The sequence below is a fragment of the Python bivittatus genome, unplaced genomic scaffold, assembly GCF_059951505.1.
Source record: "Python bivittatus isolate LINGU-HERP-01145 unplaced genomic scaffold, Pbiv_v1 ctg000000_np1212, whole genome shotgun sequence".
Classification (NCBI taxonomy): domain Eukaryota; kingdom Metazoa; phylum Chordata; class Lepidosauria; order Squamata; family Pythonidae; genus Python; species Python bivittatus.
In genome coordinates this window covers 2,149,817-2,171,381 of record NW_028277028.1, presented here as the reverse complement: position 1 = coordinate 2,171,381, position 21,565 = coordinate 2,149,817, and the positions used below count along the sequence as shown (strand labels likewise).

Genomic DNA, 21,565 nt, shown 5'->3' with positions numbered 1-21,565 from the left:
ACAAAAGAAGCTGATCAGTACACAATAGAAACCGGCTGAATCTGCCATCGAGGCGAGGGGACGGAAGATCGCCACAAGCAGATGGGCAGCCCAGGGCAAGGACAAGGGGCAGAACTGGGGGGTACTGTGGGTCAAGGGGGGAACCCTATAAAACGACTGTAAGGAGCCGCGCCAAGCCAATCCTGGCTTTGTCTGTAACCGCTACGCATTATGCCTGAATAAACTACCTTTTGTCTGAGCCTGTGCCTCACGAGGTTCTGTTCAGTGCCAAATGCAGCAAACCTTACACTTGGAACTTTCTATGCCATGTATCCTCTTCTTTCTAGGAGCCTTGTGGGGATGCTTCACGGATCAAAGTGCTTATATCAAAGTTCATAGCTCTCGTTCATTTGGCAAAAGCTGTTTTTTTCAAGTCAGCCACCTATTCTTAGTCAACAGCCCTCTAATTTTATCTTTTAGGTTCAAAATGTATTCATTATTCATTCAATTTGTCTACTGCCTGTCCAGGATCTAAGATGTATAAGTAACCTTACAAGAATTACATCATTTCACTTCCACTGGGTACCATGTTTGAGCAATAAAGTTGCTCTTTAGTGTATGCAACCCTACAAACCTTGAATGGATTTTATTATTCAGAATCATGTCATTTATACTCTTGCAAGTTCTAATTACTATTAAACACTTAAGATGTTTTAAATCACCAATGTGTTCTGCTTTTCAAGGCACCAAGACATTTTGTTGACATATGTGTTTAAATCTAGTTGTAAGCAAATGCTGTTGAGAGATTTTTATCATGAGTATTAGAAGGTGATATGGAAATTATTATGGAATATAGCTGACATTAAGGTCATATGATCCACAAAGGAGATGGCATTTGCCTATTCAGCTCTTGCTGCAACAAGCTGTAAGATGACCAGGACAGCCAGACTGTGTTTTATAGATTTCATAACATTTTCTATAGCAGCAGGAACACTTTATGTGCAGTATAGAATAAAAATGAATTCTAATGCATATCAAACCCTTTGGTGTTTGAGCTTTCTTAACATAAAATGAGATTTGGCAACTGTTTCCACAGCTGTTGCAAACAAGCCTTTCCAATCACCAATACTTGTATGTTTCATTCATTCCTTAGAGAAGATAAAGAGAGGCATTAGACATGAGCCATTTGGAAACTCAATTTTAGCAAAGTGTATGATTTGCTTTGCAAATTCAAGCCTTTTCTTCAATTGCACTGCTGAGTAGAAACTGCTGTCTTACAGCATTACTGAGAACAGATTATTATCAATTTATAGAGAATGTCAATCTTTCAGAGATGCCCTGTTCTAAAAGAAAAGCAGGAGGAACAAGCATTCAGGCATATGCACTCATATTAGTTATTTCCTCCGTTTATTTTTTTAAAGCATTTTATTAAGAAAAAACAAAACGTACAATTTCTTCAGTAGAACACATGCCCCAGACACCGAGGGTTAAATGTAGATTAAATATTTGAAATACCAATTATTCATAAACATGAAAAGTAGCCTAATATAATAGGAAATAGGATGTGTCTATGACTCCTCTTTTTCAGAGTGAAACCAACGCTGCAGTCCTTTGACATCATTCTAACTAATCCATGGGAGAAGAAAATGATGACTTGGTTTGGCCCAATCAAGTGAAGGTGAAAATCTCTCTTTTCTTTTTTCTTATTTCCCCTCAAGATTTAAGGAAGCTTTCCTTTGCAAGTAAGACCTCACCCTCTTTGCTGAGTATCTAAATGGTCCTATTTTGTAACCTCTGGCTAGGGTTGCAGAGGTATGTGGGAGGGCTGCCCAAGAGTCAAGATAACGGCTTTGAGCATACGTCTGAGGGTACCACCTTGACTCTGCCCCCCAGCAGAAGTACCTGCTAATTTATCTAAGACCCTATTCCAGGCTGTTTCATCTTTCTGCAAGAGAGGGGACAGATTTCTTCACATGCTTTCCAATTGAACAAATATAATAAATGGCCAAATCCTGGGAAATCCTATAAACTATCTCTAGAGAATCACACTGAAATCTTATGCTTTTCCCATCAGCAGTGGTCTCACTGAGTTTAATATAAGATCGGGCTGAGTAAGACTGCACCCAAAAACTGGTACTTCCAAATGTTGATCAATATTTCTGAAAAACAGTTTCAAGGAAAAAGAAACAAAATTTTAACAACCTTCAGAAAGGAATGTTTCTCTTTATTCATGCTCTTTGGTAGCCAGTAACTGATTGATTGATTAATTGATTGATTGGTTGGTAAATTTGGGGGACAGTCACCATTTTCATAATTTGCTCCCCTGAAGTTTCTGGTAGCATTCACAAAAGATAGCAATCTGAATTTTTTTTAAAAAAATTAAAAATTGAATCCTGACTAAATGCAAAAATTAAAACGTGTTTATAACTGCCCTAAAGTTAATTTATCCAAAACAGTTAATCCCTTATTTAGTAAACTGTACTTGTTAGGAGAACTGCATTTATTAAAGGTTAAAAAAAAAAATCCAACCTGTTAGGGGAAACTTTCACTACAATTTTTGGTAGGTGCTTAAACTCATATTCTGATAGGTTGCCATGGTAGCAGAGGGGATCTTTCATTTGCTAGTTGCCATTTGCTGGACAATAGTTGAATAAAAAGGCCATAATAATAATAATAATAAAAAAAGAAGAAGAAGAAGAAGAAGAAGAAGAAGAAGAAGAAGAAGAAGAAGAAGAAGAAGAAGAAGAAGAAGAAGAAGAAGAAGAAGAAATGATATACATAGGAAAGCTAATCTTCAGGAAGACCACAGTGGGCTAGGAAGAATGACTATGAACTGGAACATGATGAGAGGACATTCAATATATTATAGGGTTAATGTTTGATATGGCTCTCTTTCCTTCCCTCCCTCCCTCCCTCCCTCCCTCCCTCCCTCCCTCCCTCCCTCCCTTCCTTCCTTCCTTCCTTCCTTCCTTCCTTCCTTCCTATTTGACTTTCACATTTCTTTTTCATTTTATTGTTAATTCAATTGCCATGATTTCCTTTGCCTGAGACATAAAGCAAGTCTAACTTTTCCATCCCCAGAAGATACCATTATGCTATGGATTGTGCTAAAGTTACCCTTGTCCTGATTGGTTAAGTATTTTTAAAGATCCATGTTTCAGCTTACCAAATCACTAATAATGTGAAAAATGCCTACCTGTATTCCTTGCTTTCTTCATCCTGGAGACTGCGGCCTGTAGCTAATGTTCATGTAGAAAAGATAATAAGCAGCTTTTACTATTGGCAAACTGGATGAACAAGTCTGACACTTCATTTTCTTCTACTTTCAGTTTAAAAAAAACAACAAAATTCTAATTCCTTCCCTTCCAATGATGATGGTGATGATGATGATATGGAGGTGAGGGAGAATTCTGGTAATATTCAGTAAGTTCAAATTTCTCTCAGTATAAGAAGTCCTATGTTGTTCCCTGATAGGTGTCAGTAAACAGAGGCAGATAGAAATCCTAATTCAGCACTGCAGATATGATTAAATACACACATGTTTAAATAGACATGTTTTTCTTGTATGATAAGTTACCAAGATTTTGGCACAGTAATTAATCAATATGGAGTCTGTTCTAACTGGGATGAACATTCATGTTTTACTTATTAGGCAATAATTAATTTAAAAAACAGGCATTTCAGGATGTTAGCAGAACTTCTGCATAAGTGTATCCTCCCTTTAGCACAGAAAATAGATTTGATGAGAAATGGTTGGATTTACAGAGCTGGTCATTGAAGTTTTTATTGGTATGTCTCTTGCATTTTCCTGAAGTACAGAAGTTGATAGTTTTATTTTCTGAAATTTCCTGTTGTGTTACTAGGGGCTGTCCAGAAAGGATTGGTATGTTAATAAGATCTTTTAACAGAAGAGTATTTAAACACTAAGAATGCCAGGGTGTACGTGGATCTCAAAAATGGTGGCCAAGCATGCCTCAGAGAAAAGGCTTGGATTGTACTGAGGGACAACACACTGAGAGCATGCCATCGGGGGATGGCAATCAGAAGAAAGTAACAGGTCACTGGGAAAGTAGCATTCAGTGGGGGAATAGCACTGAAAACAATAAAAAATGTTGAGGGAATAGTAATGAAAATATTTTTAAAAATCATAAAGCACTCAGTAGAGGAAGTAATAGTCAATGGGAAATTGGGGAAATAAGCATTCAGTACAGAAAATAGAATAAAATTTCAACAATGAACAATCCCTTGGGGCTCATAGGGAAATGACACATGTATAGCACAGTTTTTAGGAAAGAGAACAATTCCCACGTATGCTCTATAAAAGCTCTTTTCTTTGCCTTAGAGAGAGACAGAGAATGTTTAAGGTAAGTGGGGTGCTGCTGGTGGTATTGGGGCATGTGCCTTAGCTTGGGGAGCTGGGAGTATAGTAGGAGAAGGAGTAAAAAAGAATGGGGGGGGGTTCTGTGTATAGGATGGGAGGAAGGACAAGAAAAAAGAGAGGTTCGAAAAGCCAATCAGGATGAAAAAAAAGATGATGGAACAGGAGTAGTGTGAAGAGAACGTGAAGGGCTCCTGTACTTTCCATCCCATTGCCCTCATATATTGGTGACAGACAGACCCTCCATTGCATGGAGGGGAAGGAAAGGAAGCAAAGGACTCAGTGCGTGTCTGCTCAGCACTCATTGGCATCCTGAAGCCAAAGATTTCCTCTAGCTGGGACTCAGGGGGTGGGCACTGTTGCAACACTGCAACATACAGATTGGATCCAGATGATTAAGCAAAGCTGGATGGATCTTCTAAACTGCTTCCGAGACCCTGAAAGACTGCTTCAGGGGCAGCAAACAGGGAGCAGGGGGGCTAAATTCAGTTCCTCTAGCAGACTTCTTGGAGATGAAATTGCAAATCCATCCCAGGAGAGGACTCAGAGAGACTTCTGTCTGCTCTGACATCACAGTGGCTGGGGTCAGGCCCAGTCCATTAAGGAAACATGAGTTCAGGTGTTTCATAGAGTGTTGCTCAGGAATAAGCAGAAACTTGTGGAGTGTGGAGGACAGCACCTAGATGACCTATCCAAGTTTAAATTCTCTTTGATTAGGGAGAGATTTTCATAATTTTTATTAAAGGATTTTGTACAGTAATAAAAACAAACATACAGATTTAAAGGAAAGAAAAAGAATAAAGAAAAATACATAACAAGTGAATAAACAGAAAGAGTACATAGAAAAAAGAAAAGAAAGAAAAGAAAAGAAAAGGCTTCTGATCTTCTTTACAGCAGTTACAAATAAATTTATCATCTATCCTCCCTCTTTAAGGTTCATAATTCCCTTCTTCTCATATTTTATCCTTTCTAATCATCAAATCCATAAACTACCACTTCATTTTTTTCCATTTTCAGCAAAAAATCCATAAAGGATTTCCAGTCACTAATAAATATACTTGTCTTCTCTCTAATTTAATCTTGCCAGTTTGGCAAATTCGGTCATCTTCACCAACCATTCCTCCGGGTATTTTGGAATCTTTCCATCTTTGTGCATATAGTAGTCTCACTGCAGTTACTATGTACAAAAACAATCTTCCATGAGTCTTTTCTAGTTGACTATCCATAAGTCCCAACAAGTAGGGAGAGATTTTCAAAATGAGTTATTCTTTTCTTTCTGGCTGGCAAAAAGTCAAGGGGGTTTTACTGTCTTTTCCAAATGGGCAGTATTCAGATGGGCTCCTGAGTCATCCATCTCCTCAACCAGGGCAAGTTTACAAAACTGCTTTAACATTATTTTTTTTAATATCTATTTTTTGTTGCATTTTTGGCAATCAACTTTGATGAAATTTGCAATCCAATCATTTTGTTTTTGACAGGATGCTTAAAAATGTGTTTGCTTCATTTCCCCACAAAGGAACTTTTATCCCTATAGGCAGCAGTGCATTAAACCAGAAGAATTTATTCCATTTGAAATTAGAGGGGAGACGAGGGAAGATTTCCTCATAAGCATTGCCCTGTAGTAACTGTGTGTCTCCTTTAATGCCTGTCATGTTGTGAAGGATTTTCCTCCTGTATAAGCCTAAAATGTGTAGTATTAGGATTTCAAGGTTTAGACTCTTCTCAGGACAAGCTTAAGGGAAGCGAGTTTCATTACAGAGAAAGCTTCTTTTCCTCTCCTTCATTAGAGTTACATCTTATTTTCTTTCCTTCTGATATGTTTGGAACTTCTTACAAGTTCTCTATAGTTGCTTCAGTGGTGCTGTTAATTTTTTTTTTCTTTGGTAATAAGTTTAACTTTCTCTTTGTTGCATACTAGAATGAACCCACTTTAAGCAGCTGATTTAAATACTATTTATTTCTTGTATTAATGAAATTATACTAATTGTTAATGAAATACATTTGGAGAAATATTTTCAAGAGTCAGCAATATTATCAGCCTGCCCTGTACTTTTAAAGACCAATATATTATAAAATCACCAAATCTCATGAGTTTTCAGTTACCTAACCTTTAGATTTTTGTTGTAGATGCGTCTCCAAAATCATAGATAATTTACATGTTTTATCCTATTGGCTACTAGGAGTTTTAGCAACAGAGATAGCAAACAATGGTTTCCTTCTTTGATTCATTTTTGTTGTCTGATACTCTTATACTCTTCCCCTTCTTGTTTTCTACCTTCTACCTACCCTTCTACCTTCCCTACGACCTTGGGAGCTTCAGGTATATGGACTTTTATTCCCAGATTTCTCAACAATATGAATTGCTGTGGGAATTGAAGTTTATATCTCGGCTTTGCTATATATGGAGAATTCCATTCAAGGTTATCTCAAAGTTTTCATTATAATCTTATGTGGAATTCTTGAAAGATCTTGTGCAAGAACTCCAAAATTTCACAAGGCCATATTGTAAGAAGTAATCCATTGTATAATTTTTAAAATAGAATTTAATTTTTAAAAAATTGAAAGCTTTTGAGGTGTAGCAGAATCTATGGCCCTTGGAAGTACTATATTAGTCTCTAGGACTGCGTGGGATACTGCTAAGTGCGCAATGTGCAAATATGCAATTATTCACAATGGGTCCCTGCTAGTACAGCTTAGGTCATTCACCATCCACAGTGGAGAGCAACATTTACTTTCACTGCAGTACAGTCCTTCAGTGCATTTATAGCGATAGCACTGCTGCTTGCTAGATCCTCACACTCAACAGTTCTACTCAGAATGGATGCATTTTGTTTTGCGCTTAAAACTAAACATCTGAAACACATGTATGTGTGTTTCTAAAATGGAGCATTACAAACAACTGTTTCATGCTTGAGACAGATTGCAGATGAATCCTTTTGTACTTCCTTAGCTTTAACTATTACTGGAATAATACTGACATGGATTGCATAAAGCCATAATGTCATTTGTTTGGCTATGGCTTAGCATATTGTGGCTTATAAACCAAAGTTTATCACTTTGTCAGTCATGTGAAGCCAGCCAATTGTGATTTATTACATAAGCTACAATTAAGCAAGCTATGGTTTAACACAAGTTAAAGAACTAACAGTCATGGCATCTGACCTCAGAACAAATAAATTCATGTATCAATCGCTTCCAGGATTTCAAAAACATGCTCTGGTACAGCAAATAAAGAAAGGCTTTAACTGTTAGCTTCATTTCATCTGCACGTGAAATTGCATGCTTTATGTACACTATTCCTTTTCATTAGGAAAACAAATAGAATTTTCACTAATGCCAGTTTTCTGTATCAAGTGATTAATTTTCTCTTCTCAGCTGCTGTGTGAGTATAATTATGTTTAAATGAGAAAACAAAATGATCTGATTAGCTTAAAGGATCATGGCTGCCAAGCTGATTATTGACTTTTCCTTAAGTTTGTATTCCATGGAGGACAGAAAATGAAGATGAATCAGATTTCTCATGGGCAATTTGTCTGTTTCCCAAAGGAAATTGTGTGGGGCTTCCCCTTTAATTTTACATATCAGGTCCCTCGTGTATTCAGAACTCACTGTATGGTTCTTTGGATTCCAGCCAAAGATAAATGCTTACAAAAGGTTCCTTCTGGTGAGATGATAAAGTTCTAAGTTGATGATGATCAGCAAGATAATAAAGCTATGTCTGAACAGTACCATTTCAGCTGGTAGGCTGAAGCTCACCCAGTTGTTTTGTTTGTTTGTAGAAAGAACCAAGTAAACAAACTAAATGCATAACTTTTAGGGCATTAGCATCCAAGAGCAAAAGGTGGGGGTACTGGCAGGTGAATACACTAGGAAGAGTCCTGGTTTGCTCCCAGGGTCCTTGCTTGCACAGCACCACAAAAGGTACAGGTTACAATGAAGGACTAGAAAGACAGAGCAGACTGCTTTGGTGGCTTTCTCATTTTGACTCCTTAAGGTGATTGGCGTAATCATCAAAATGCTGCTTCCACAGTTATATCCAAATTCATGGTCTGTAAACAACCTTTTTTAAAATAAATATTATATAATCTGATAGCTGTAAATGTAAATTTCTTCCTCTGTCAGTGCTTTTGAAAGATATAGAAACTGAAGATCCAACTGGAGTACATAATGAGCTGTCAAATGTTGATGGCAGTAAAATAATTTTGTTCCACTCATCTTTTCAGGTACAGTTAGCGAGAAAGCATGTGTCTCAGGTAGTAATTCTTAACACTGATGAAAATTACAATTTTGTTCTTTCCATTCTCTCTCCTTTTTCCTTTGGCTGGTCTCTGGAGCCATATGAGCTATTGTACCTATTATTTATTAGCATAGAAATACATTAAAATGACATTTTTCATATTTTTTCCCTTCCTAATGATGTGCCATTTAAGTTCCTGAGAAATATAGCTACCGAAGCACTGCTTTATCCAGTAAAATAGCTTTCAGTGTATACTGAATCCTAGTTTTCATTATATAAATAGACTTTATATAGTAATGTGGCCTTTCTAGACTTTCTTCTGCACTTTCTAGATTTTAATTTATAAGAATGGATTTCCTTTTTTTATAAACTTTTTCTTCTAAATCCACATGTAAAACGGAGGGCTCTTCCTCATACCCCTTTTAACATACATTACTCCAGTTCGTGAGTTGGCCAAAACTATGCTGGCATCAGTTGCTCTGCCCTGCCTGCTGAACCCTATGCTGCTTAGTGATGAGGATGACAAAACTTACTGTCCTTAGAGATTTAATATGGGGCAAGTTAGGGAAAACAAGCGGTGGCTTTGTTTCCCCTCCCACCAAGCATCCCCTCTTAGGGGAAAACCATGTACCAATGATTCTCCCAAACATGAGTTGGATGTGGAGTTTTGACATACACCAGACCTATGGATTTAGCCATCTATCAAACCTGATACCAAGATGGCAGATCCATATCTCTCCTTCTCAGCCTCCCTGTTCTTGCTCTCTTGATTAGAGACCTTGTGAAAGAGTATGAAATCTATAGCCAAAAATAATCCCATTGCAGGTCACAGGCACAGAAGATGCAGGAAAAGAAAGGAAGGAAGGAAAGGAAAGGAAAGGAAAGGAAAGGAAAGGAAAGGAAGAAAGAAAGTTGAGGAAAGCAGCAAGCTATTCTAACCACCTTTTCAGTTTCACGCTGGGAACCTACTGCTGCCTGTTTACTCAGAAGTGCTGCATTGATGATACATTGTTTTGGTTAACTTTGCTTTTCCTGAGTTTACTGCAAAAAACATCTTTCAGACCCAGGATGTGACCCCGACAGGTTCTGCCTGTTGAGAAAACCAGACCACCCACATGGAGAAGATGATGGAACACTCAGTAGAGCCAGGCATGCAGCTGTGGGCTTTTCAGGCCTCTGCAATATGCCTGCACCTTAGGAGGACAGCTTGGCATTTGGGAGTTTGGAGTTTTTTATACTTTCCATTCCTTTTTGATAAAGAAGTATTGTGATGGGGGAGATATGGATAAAGAGAAGTTAAAAGAAAAGCAAGAAAGGAACAGAGGGAGAGGAGACAAAATGTTTTTCCCTGTCCCTAAGTAGGAGCAGTGAACAGCAGTAATCATTCTCGCCAGGAACATGTCCAATTCGTTCAAGGAGCCTAGTCTGAAAAATGACCTGTTGGGAAGGGAAGGGAAGGGAAGGGAAGGGAAGGGAAGGGAAGGGAAGGGAAGGGAAGGGAAGGGAAGGGAAGGGAAGGGCCTTCAGAGAAGTGGCATCAATTCAGTGATTTGAAAAACAGGGCTGCAGGAAAGTTCTGATTATAAGAAGGGGAAACGATGGCTTTTGAGGAAGGTGCTTAGCCTCACTCCTGGCAGGAGTGGACTTGATGCTTGGAAGGGTCACTATTCTGCTTTGTTTCCCACTTCACTGTTCTATCCCTCAGCACCTATCAGTTGTTTGGGGGTTCACTGACAGACACTGGAATGGGGAACCAACTGTTTGCCTGGCAGATCTTGGGATCCCAAGATGATGATCTCCTTGACTGAAGATTTGATAGATCTATGCAATTAGAGACCTTCATACTTCCAGGTGGCAATTTTATATTTCCAAAACATCAGCCAGAATATCTCCTTTCCCAACACCTGTTTGGTTCTTTCAAGCAAAATAAAAGCAATGAAAAATTAAACAGCAAACATGCTAAATGAGTTTGTCCTGCAGCTCTTTCACACCAACATATTCCCTCTGGTGTCTCACACATACCATAGCCAGACAGAACTGGGAGCCTGTTTAGACAGATAACTAAAACTGCTATATTATTATTATGATTGGTTGCACAGTCAGCCAGATGTTTAGACTGGATTTGGCATTTTTAGTCACCTATCAAGTCCTTCTCAAGGACCTGGGATAGGCAGATGTTGTTGTTTGATGGTGCTAAAGGTATCACCACAGGATGTAAGCTGTTCCAAGTAAAGCCACCTTTTGCAATTGACTGATGGTGATTTTTGTCAATGGTGTTCAAGTGGTGCTTCAGTTGTTCTGCAATTGCACCCAAGGTGCCTATTACTGTTGGTATTATCTTTGCTTCCTTTTGCACACTTGTTCTATTTCTATTTGCAGGTCTTTGTAATCTGTGATTTTCTCCAGTTCTTTCTCTTCTATTCTGCTGTCTCCAGGTATTGCAATGTCCACTACCCAGACTTTTTTCCCTTTCTTATCAACAGTTGTTAAGTCTGGGGTGTTGTGTGGCAGGTGATTGTCTGTTAGAATTCTAAAGTCCCAGAGCACTTTAGCCTCTTCATTTTCTATTACTTTGTTCTGTGGTCCCACCAGTTCTTGCTTGCAGGGAAATGGTACTTCTTGCAGATGGTCAAATGCACCATCGTTGCTATTTTTCATGCCGTTGTTTGTAGTTGGTCTGTGCGATCTTCTTGCAGCAGCTGACTAGGTGGTTCACTGTTTCTTCAGCATCTTTGCAGTGGCAGCATTTGCTGTTGCTGTCTTCTTGATTCTGGCTTTGAATCCATTTGTTCTTAAGGCTTGCTCTTGTGCAGCCAGAATTAGCTCCTCTGTCTCTTTCTTCAACTTTCCTGCTGTTAGTCATTGCCAGGTCTTCTTGTTATCTGCTTTGTCTGCTAGATTTTGTGTACTGGCCATGTAATACTTTCCTTTGCCATGTTTCTTTTCTATTCTTCATTTGGTTTTTCTTATAGGCCAGTTTGGTTTCTTCAGTATTCAGTAAGCCTTCATGGTATACTAGCTTCAGTGCATCTTCTTCACTGTCCTTCAGAAATTCTTCTAATGCCCTTTTTTCTTTTTAAACGCTCTGGTGTACTTGCAACATTTCATGCCCACCTATGCTCCTTGGTAAGTAGAGTCTGTCAATATTGCTGCATGGGTGAAGGGCATGATTCATTGTCATTATTTTTCTGGTATTCCTATCTAGGGCTTCTAGTTCTGCTTGAGTCCAGTCCACTATTCCAGCTGTGTATCTGACTGGAATTGCCCAGATGTTAAATCACCTTGATGGTATTTCCTCCCCTGAATTTGGAGTTTAAGATCTTATTCACTCTCATGATGTATTCACTCCTAACCTTCTTGACTTAAGTGTGCTTGATGTTGTCAGCTTGAAGGATGCCCAGGTATTTGTAGTGATCTTCTTCAACCAGACTCTTGATGTTATTTCCATAGGGTATCTTGATTCCTTCAGTTTCATTTTTTTCCCCGTTGATGGTAAGGGTGACACATCTGTCCAATCCAAACTCTATTGCAATATCTTGGCTGCATATTCAGTGTTGAGGAGCAATTCCATTTCAGATGGTGTTTTTCCATTCAGCTTCAGATCATCCATGTAAAGGTGGTAGGATAGACTGGCAGATGTTTTTGATGTTTGATAGCCATGGCCTGACTTGTTCAGTATTGTTGACAGAAGAATCAGTGCAATGACAAACAGTAGTGGTGATAGTGAGTCTCCTTGAAAGATTCCTCTCTTGATATTAACTTCTCCCAGTCTATCTCCATTGACCAGCAACTGTGTTTTCCATTGTGCCATTGATCTTTGCACAAAGCTTCTGATATTTTACTGATTCCCATTATTTCTAGGCATTTGATTATCCAGTCATGTGTCTACATTCAAGTTGGTCTTCCTTCTCTTGCAGTTTTCCAAAATCATCTTGTCAATTAGGAGCTGATCTTTTGTCCCTTTGCTGTTTGGGCCATTTCCTTTCTGCTCAGGTGGAAAGAACTTGTTTTCAACTAGATGCTGTTGGACTGCATCAGCTACTATCCCATTTAGCAATTTGAAAGTTGTTGGCAAGCAGGTAATTGGCCTGTAGTTGCTTGGTGCTGCCCCTTTTGCTGGATCTTTCATTGTCAGGTAGGTTTTGCCAGATGTTAACCTATCTTCAATTTCACCTCCTTGCAGTATATTGTTAAGCTGCTTAGCAGTGAGTGGATGCAGACCAGTCAGATGTTTCAACCAAAAACCATGCAGTTCATCTTCATCTTCACCTGGTGCTGACCAGTTCTTGATCTTCCTTACCCTTTTCTCCACCATTTCTGCTACTGTTATTACAAGTCCTTTCATTTCAACTTTTTTTTAATTCTTATCTACCTCCTTTATCCAAGCTGCATTCTTGTTGTATTTCTTTGAGTTGTCCCATAGCTGTGTCCAGAACTTCACTGTTTCTTCTTTGTCAGGTGTTGGCTCATTCATTGCACTCTCTCCATTGATGGATTGGTAGAAACGTTTCTGATTTGACTGAAATTGGAAATTCTGCTTGTAGTGTGCATTCAAGCTTCGTATCTGCTGATCTTCTTAGCTATGGCTGTTATTTACTGCTTTATTATTTCCAGTACTGCTTTGATCTTCCTTGTTTCTAGGTGATATTTCTTGGTCTTCTTGTATGCAGCTTCTTTCCTTTCATCAGCTTGCTTGCATCTGATCTCAGAATGCTGATCTTATTTTCCAACCTGATCTTCCATTTTGGTGGTGCATTGTTTGGCTTTTTTTCTTGTTTGTTGATTTTTCACCCAAGGTATTCAGTTATAACTGCAGCCATGCAGCCAGGCTGGTGCCTATATTTGATATTACAGTATTGTCATCTTTTAATAGTTATGCTAGCTGTTTCCTTGTAACAAGCTTCAATGCAGCCAACCTTATTCTGTTGTCTTTGTGCTTCTAGATGCTCAGTTATTCTTTGTTTCAATTCCTCTTGTTTTTTAGTTAGAGGGCTTTGTTCTTTCTGAGGAGAAGGCAGAGGAAATGGTGCCTGGTTTGGGAATGAGAACAATTTAATAGCAATGCTGGCTTCCTCTGCTACTAACTCCCCCTGGATTGTCTCTACTGTCTGAGCTACTTCTGGCAAGGCTTCAATTTCTTCGCCCTGAGTAGACCTTTGCAGTTCTTCCAATTCTATTTCTGTGAATACTTAATTTCATGTTATAAATTGATGTTGATCTGCTAGCCTGTGTTCTGTTATTTCTGATTCTGGATGTTGTTCTTTCCAAAAGTGTTGTTGTTGTTATTAAAGTGACTCAACTTTTTCCTGCCACCACTCATTTGATGAGTTTCCAGGGTCACCTGAAAGAACAGCAGAATGGCAGTGGAAGAGTGTGCTTATAGACCATAATGGAGGAGGTGTATCTGTACCAGCCTAAAGTGACCAGTAGTATCTGGCCAAATCCCAGCCCCTGAATCCATCAGCAGACACAGGAAAATAGGGAAATGCAGCTTTAAACTTGAAAGAGCTAAAATGATTAAGCTGCTTCCACTGTGGGCTGAAGATGAGACGAAGACAAGTTAGCCAGGCCATTTTGTGTTGAGTTAGAGGGATGTGAAGACAAGCTCTAAGATTTTTCCAAACATTTTTCTTTTGTATAATGCTTTTTCCTCTTTTTTCTATGATATAAGCTTCATGATATAAATGCTTTAGTTTTGTTCATAAAACTGCATAATTCAGAAATATAAGGTTTGAAATATAACATTGTAATTTGGAAAGTGTTGTTTTGCTAAGAACAAAGTTATCTCCCATCCCTAATTTTACTTATTTTCCAATTATGGCTTTTACTATATTATAAAATGAAAGCTGTGAAGTAAATCCTTTACATCAACAAAGAGCACATCTAATTTACAGTAGATGTATTACACTCCTGATTACAAGCTAGGTGATAGGAAAGTTCTGAGAAGTTATAGTTCTCTCTCTTTCTATGTATATATCTCTGCGATATAAATATCACCCCCTACCTTGGTGCCTGTTAAAGCTTTTGATAAATTGATGGAATAGATAAATAGATGGATTTCAAGTTTTGTTTCCCAAAAAAGCCTTTCTCATATAAATTCATTTATATAAAGACATAACTGGTGAAAATCAGACAGTATCTTTATAATTCCATTAGTGATCATGAGGAAAGTGGGTCTAGTCCATAGGTAATTTCTGATTTGCTGTCTGAATGCAGAATATCTGTCCTGAATTGGACAAGGTTGTAATCACTTTCCCCCAAAAGTCTAGCTTTCACTTACTCCTCACATTGTATAAAACTGGCTCAAAAGGAGGAGGAGGTTCAAGGAGGCCCTGCCTATAAACATTCAAAGAGAAGGCTGAGAAGATCTCTCTCCAACCATCCACCCTACAATGATCATGTGCTAAAACCTAAGAGTTTATTCAAGAGGTGGTATGTGACAAGTTCAGAGATTTGGCTTCAATATTTTTATTAAAACAGTTTCACGTAAAACCTTCCCCATGTGCAAGGCTGCATGGTTATGCAAGTACTTCTTGTATTTCAGGATTGGTATATGTTTATTAAGCCCTGTATTTCTGATTTTGGGCAGAAAGGTCCAAAGCACCATCCTCTCTAGCTGTCCTAGAGCTTGGCTCTAGGGAGAGTCCTGAGTACAAAGACCAAGAAGACTGAGAGTTGACTTGTCTACTGGCAACCTGTCATAATTAACTGCTATTGGGGCACCCTTGAAAGAAGTACTCTGCCACGAAGGCTGTAAAGTATCACTCTGGGCAGTGCAAAGCATTTGAAAGAAGTGCTTTGCAAAGCATGTTAGTATAAATGAAACTCCTTTTCTTGAAGCATTAAAGCAGCCACATTCATGTGGGCACGATCATTTACAGAAGAATGCATTGCTTGGCAGGAGCCAGCATATGTTTATGAAGAGTAAGATGTGCCAAAATCAATCACTTTAGTTGTGCATGGGGATATGGTGGACATAGTGTACAGCTGCTTGATTTCAACAAAGCATTCAACAAAGTCTCTCATAAGGTTCTAGTGGAGAAGATGGCAAAGTATAGGCTCAACTCTAATACCATTAGAGTCATACAGAGCTATTTGAGTCCAGCAAGTATATAGCCATGGCTCTGCATCACGTTTGAAGGAAACGTTGAGTGGCATACCACAGGCCTCTGTTTAAGATCCTGTACTCTTCACCATATTTATAAATGACTTGGATGAAGGATTACAAAATATGATTTTTGCAGATGACACAAAGGGAGATAGTGTCAAAATTCAGGACGAACTTGACAAGCCAGAACAATAGGCAGAAAGAAACAAAATGAGTTTCAACAGGAACAGACACAAAGATGTACTTTTGGATAGAAAAAAAAAAAAGGGAGGGATAGTATAGCATGCCTTGCGGGGCAGCAGTGCATGCAAAAAGCATCTGGGCATTTTGATGGATCATAAGATGAACATGAGTCAACAGTGAATGATGCAGATGATCTTGTCAAGATCAAGAGAAGTCACTCTTTCTCTCTATTCTGCATTGGTCAGACTGCACCTAAAATACTGCATCCATTTCTGGGCACCATATTTTAGGAAAGACATTTATGAACTGGAGCATGTTCCTAGGAGAGCAATCATGATAATAAGGTCCAGGAGGTAAAAACTTATGTGGAATTATTGGAAGTGCCGGGTATGTTCAACCTTGAAAAGAAAAGACTATGGGGCAACATGATAACTGTTTCCAACCATCTAAAAAGCTGTCACAAAGACGACAGGTCAGGGTTGTTCGAAGTTGTTCCAGAAGACAGAAGAAGAGATTACAACATGATAGATTTTAGCTGGACAACAAGAAACAATCCTTAATGGTAGGAGTCGTTCAACACTGAAGCAAACTGCTCTCCCTCACCTGACATATTTAAACAGAAGCTGGATGGCCATCTGTCAGGAAAGCTGTGTTAATAGAATTCTGCACAGAGGAAGGGGTTAGACTAGATGATTCCGAGGTTGCTTCTAACCATTATTTTCTAGAATTCTGTTCTAAATCTGTCCCAGGTTGTCTGTGTGTGCATGCACAGATAACACTTCTGCTGGGAGTACCAGAAAAGCAGTGGAGCATATGCACATGATTAGATTAATAGCATTTAACATTAAGAGAACCCAAATCATGTTATGTGGGGATTCAGGAAGCATTGAATGAACATTGTTGATTGCCTCTGTTCCATACTAGAATAACATAAGTTTCCAGAAACTGTCCACACAAAGGACAAAACTGATAATAATATTGGACAAATAATATTTAAAGCCTCTTAACAACCTTGCAAAGGCATTATTAATATTAATTTGCCTTTTGATCTGGAACTGCCTCCAACTACATCTAGAAAATAGATCTAATTCTATTTCAATTCTAATTCCTTTGTTCCAGAGTCTGTCTCCAAATTCCTATTCTAGTAATCCTGATAAGAGTATGCCTTTAAGACATAGCAATCATTACATTTATAAGGTAAGTTCTGGATTTGTAGCTGTTTCCCTCACCTAAACTGTAGGAATATTATTGGGTTTTATCTTAATAATCTCCCTTGAGCTTTTTCTGTGCTTTATGTGAGCAGTAAGTAGTGTTCAGAATTTGTCTAAAAATAATTGAGTTTTTAAGTCAATTATATTTCAATGCTTCAAAGAAAATATTTCTAGTAGATATTCCATTACAGTATTTGGGTAGAACATCCTAAGTTATGTGACTGATAGTCAGTTTTATATCACCAATGTGCTTTGCCTTAGGATTTAGAAACCATATTTGCTCTTTTAGCATTTATGGTGAATTAATATAAAGAAATTATTGCTGATGTTATTTTTAATTATGGTAGTTTAATCAAGACTAATTTTATGAGTATTATAATGTAACAACAGAGCAAATGTCAAGGTTTTAGCTATATGCAATACAGCCATACTTTGTATTACAGTGCAATTAACACTGCATGTTAATAAAAACCTTTGAGGGGAAAATGGTTTTCTCATATTAATTATCTATTTTTTTATGTTATTAGTAAATTATTTCAAAATCCAATTGATGACAACTCACCTATTTCAAATCGCTGATGTGATTATCTCAGACATTTCAGAGCTGTGTGAAAGTCATCAAGACATCAGAAACAATTTTTAGTATGGCTAGTGGACAGATAGGATAGGAGTTGTATTGCAAATGAAAATAATTATGGAAGGGACCAGTTCAGAGAAGGTTGAAATAGATGTGTGCTCCTTTCCCCCCCCTCATGCATTCTCATACACATATGACAATTAAATTTATCATTCATTGATGAAACTTGATATTCCCTTTGTATCACAGGACTTCACACATAGATTTAATAGTCATTTTCATTTCCAAGGAAATCCTCGGTACTGTAGCTCTTTGAATACGATGTCTCAGCTGGAAATTCTCACCAAACTACAAGCAAAGTGTCTAGAACATATGAAGGAAGCCATGTACCAGGTTTGGGCTTTGGGGCCAAACAATCTGGTGAGGGAGGCAATTCCAGCAGCTAGCGAGCAGGTCCCCTTCACCATCTGACCTGACTGTGTTTGTGCTACCTCTTGAGAACTTAAGAGTAAGCTCCAGGGGGCTTAATTCTGAATAAGGTCTGTGTTTCAAGTTATACAAAAAAAAGCTTCAGAGTAAGTCACACAAATAATATATCTTTATTTTTTCTTTTATTAATCATTTGAAAAAAGAAAACAGAAAAGTAATACGACTAGAATATCAGTAAGTAGGCAGAAAATTGACAGAAGTTGTACAGCTTTTTGTACAGTTAGTGCTTAGCATGTCGTTGATGAAGGATTAACTATAAAACTGGAATACATTAAGTTATTTTTAACAAAAAGGAAAAGGATTTTAAAGGTCTTTTTGAATGTCTGAGCTGAATGCCAATATCTTCACTATTTTATTATTTAAAGATAAATCACCTAACAGGCAAAAAAAGAGAAAAAGAGAAAGAAAATAAATTACTAACTCTCCCTTTGTTGTATTCTGACTGATATACAATATATATAATATTGTCATGTATTTCTAATTTTAGTACTTTGATCAATTTTTTCCCCTTAAAAACATACTTTACTTGTTTTAATTTTCCCTTGCTAGGTTATATATATATATATATATATATATATATATATATATATAAAATACATATGGAATATTGCTTAAATTTGTTCAAATGTCTATTGTAACTATGTGGTGTTAATTTTGCCATTGTTGCATATTCTCCAAGTTTAAGTTCCCAGTCCTAAAATGAGTTTCTTTAACAAAAAATGCTGGAAATGTAGCAGATTGGGTCTTTTTTCCGTATGTGGAAGCAATGTTGTAAAGGTCAATATTACTGGAAAATAATCCATTTTGGAATGGAACAAATTCTGAAAATTATAATCCCATTCCATCCTGAGATATTTTATTAAACTTCACTAAAGCATGTATAGTTTCAAAATGTACTGAAATGGCACTGTGTATGGCTGCAAGGATTTTATATACTTCCTATAATAAAAGAGCTTTGATTCCATCTATGGAAGAATAGCTAACTAAATTGTTTAGTTTAGTTTAATTTAGGTTTAGTTTACTAAATTGTGGGAGTATGCATTGATGTCTGGAAATAATAATAATAATAATAATAACAACAACAACAACAACAACTGTTAACAACAACAACCACGTTCATCCACACAGCAATGTTGACAGACTATACTTAGCAAGGAGCATAGGCGGGCATGGAATGTTTCAAGTACACCAGACAGTTGAAGAAGAAAAAAGGGCATTAGAAGAATTTCTGAAGGACAGTGAAGAAGATGCACTGAAGCTAGTATACCATGAAGGCTTATTGAATACTGAAGAAACCAAACTGGCCTACAAGAAAAATCAAATGAAGAATAGAAAAGAGACATGGCAAGGCAAAGTATTACATGGCCAGTGCACACACACACACACACACAAAGCAGGCAAAGCTAGTCACAACAAGACCTGGCAATGACTAACAGCAGGAAAGTTGAAGAAAGAGACAGAGGAGCTAATTCTGGCTGCACAAGAGCAAGCCTTAAGAACAAATGGATTCAAAGCCAGAATCAAGAAGACAGCAACAGCAAATGCTGCCACTGCAAAGATGCTGAAGAAACAGTGAACCACCTAGTCAGCTGCTGCAAGAAGATTGCACAGACCAACTACAAACAACGGCATGAAAAATAGCAACGATGGTGCATTTGACCATCTGCAAGAAGTACCATTTCCCTGCAAGCAAGAACTGGTGGGACCACAAAACAAAGTAATAGAAAATGAAGAAGCTAAAGTGCTCTGGGACTTTAGAATTCAAACAGACAATCACCTGCCACACAACACCCCAGACTTAACAACTGTTGATAAGAAAGGGAAAAAAGTCTGGGTAGTGGACATTGCAATACCTGGAGACAGCAGAATAGAAGAGAAAGAACTGGAGAAAATCACAAATTACAAAGACCTTGTGAGAGGAAAATTATTAGTAGCCTTCTATATGTTTTAATGTTAGTTTTGATTGCATTTAATAAAGCCAAGTTAGCTAAAATATGACCTGTAGGGCAATGACAGAAAATAAGTAAACTTCCAAGACTAAGCAAACTTGTTGATGGGAACGGACGTGACAGGGACGAATAGAACAGGAAAGTATGGTAAAATTAGCACCAAGGGAATTATGGTTCAGTTGCTAAACCTAGGAGTCATGTCTGTGGTTTGTGGTTTTTGAGGATAAAAAGGATTGCAATTTGGGGGTCTTCACCCACAGGGTCAAGCTGTCTCAGTTGGAACAGCTTACATCCTGTGATGATACCTTTAGCATCTGCCTATCCCAGGTCCTTGGGAAGGACTCGATAGGTGGCTAAAAATCCCAAATCCAATCTAAACATCTGGCTGACTATGTGACCAACCATAATAATAAACATCTGCCTATCCCAGGTTGTTCGGAATGACTTAATAGGTGGATAAAAATGCCAAGTCCAGTCTAAACATCTGGCTGACTATGTGACCAACAATAATAAGATAAATAAATCTGATGGCAAAATAAGCACATTTTTTTTATACTTAGCACTGCAGCCTGAAGCAATTCTAAGAATATATATTTGTAGATTATGAAGCAAACCTACTATATATGTCCATTGTTCTATTCCTAATTCTACCAGTTTCCTAACTGAGAGTTAAGGAAGGCCTTACAAAGATTGGTGTTGATGTTTTCTCTGGGAATTAGGCTGGGAGCTGGGTTTTCTCTTAAAGGTAAAACATTGAATTGTCATTCCCTTTGCTTCCATCAGTGCAGGGTAGACCATGTCCCACAATAAATCTTTTTCTTTGAGTCTTCAGCATTCTTTTCTGGAACAAGTGCAACAACTCTCTATATCAAACTTCTTCAGATTTGTCTTCAAATTAACAAACCTTCAGCAGTGTAAACACTGCCCAGCCCAACTCATGTTTACCAGCCAACATTGTTCTTTATTAAAACAATAGATCTTTAACTGCTTAAAGTTGTAGTAGTCCATCTTAGTTGCCAGCCATTACCCCTATTGCAGCTTGCCTCCTTTCTTCCTAGTGTCCTCTCTGATTATTTTCTTGAGACCTCACCTCTAAAACCAGTCCATTTGTGCCCCTTCCTTTCTCTCCTATGTGTGTCTTTCCTATGAAAACTAAACTAGCTCCTTATCAGCAAAGCTTGCATAAAATATGTGTTTGGATGACTGCATTAAATTATGGATACGTGATGATTCAACGAAAAAAACAGAACAAAGCATGGTGAATGAAGACACAACACAGTCAGCTCATCTATTACTGAAGCTTTGAAAATGCGCAGTTTAATTTTGGCATGTTCAGACTTTTATGGTTCTGTGTCAGTATTTAAAACACAAGTTGCATTTGCTAGCATAGGATGGAGGGAATGTGAAGATCTTTGCTGACCATTAATGATGAGTCTCCTTGCCATTTATTCACA

General features: G+C 37.9%; 1 protein-coding gene across 3 annotated transcripts in view; it reads left to right on the top strand.

Annotated features, from left to right (window-relative positions):
* VSTM2A (V-set and transmembrane domain containing 2A) overlaps positions 1-21,565 on the top strand; it is a 152,073-nt gene that overhangs the window by 22,475 nt on the left and 108,033 nt on the right. For 2 of the 3 annotated variants that reach the window (XM_088133412.1, XM_088133452.1), the window contains 2 exons: positions 1,568-1,657; positions 3,309-3,402. The gene's annotated coding sequence lies outside the window, so the exon portion shown is untranslated. The remainder of the gene's footprint in view (positions 1-1,567; positions 1,658-3,308; positions 3,403-21,565) is intronic. The other variant, XM_088133501.1, reaches the window with a different exon arrangement.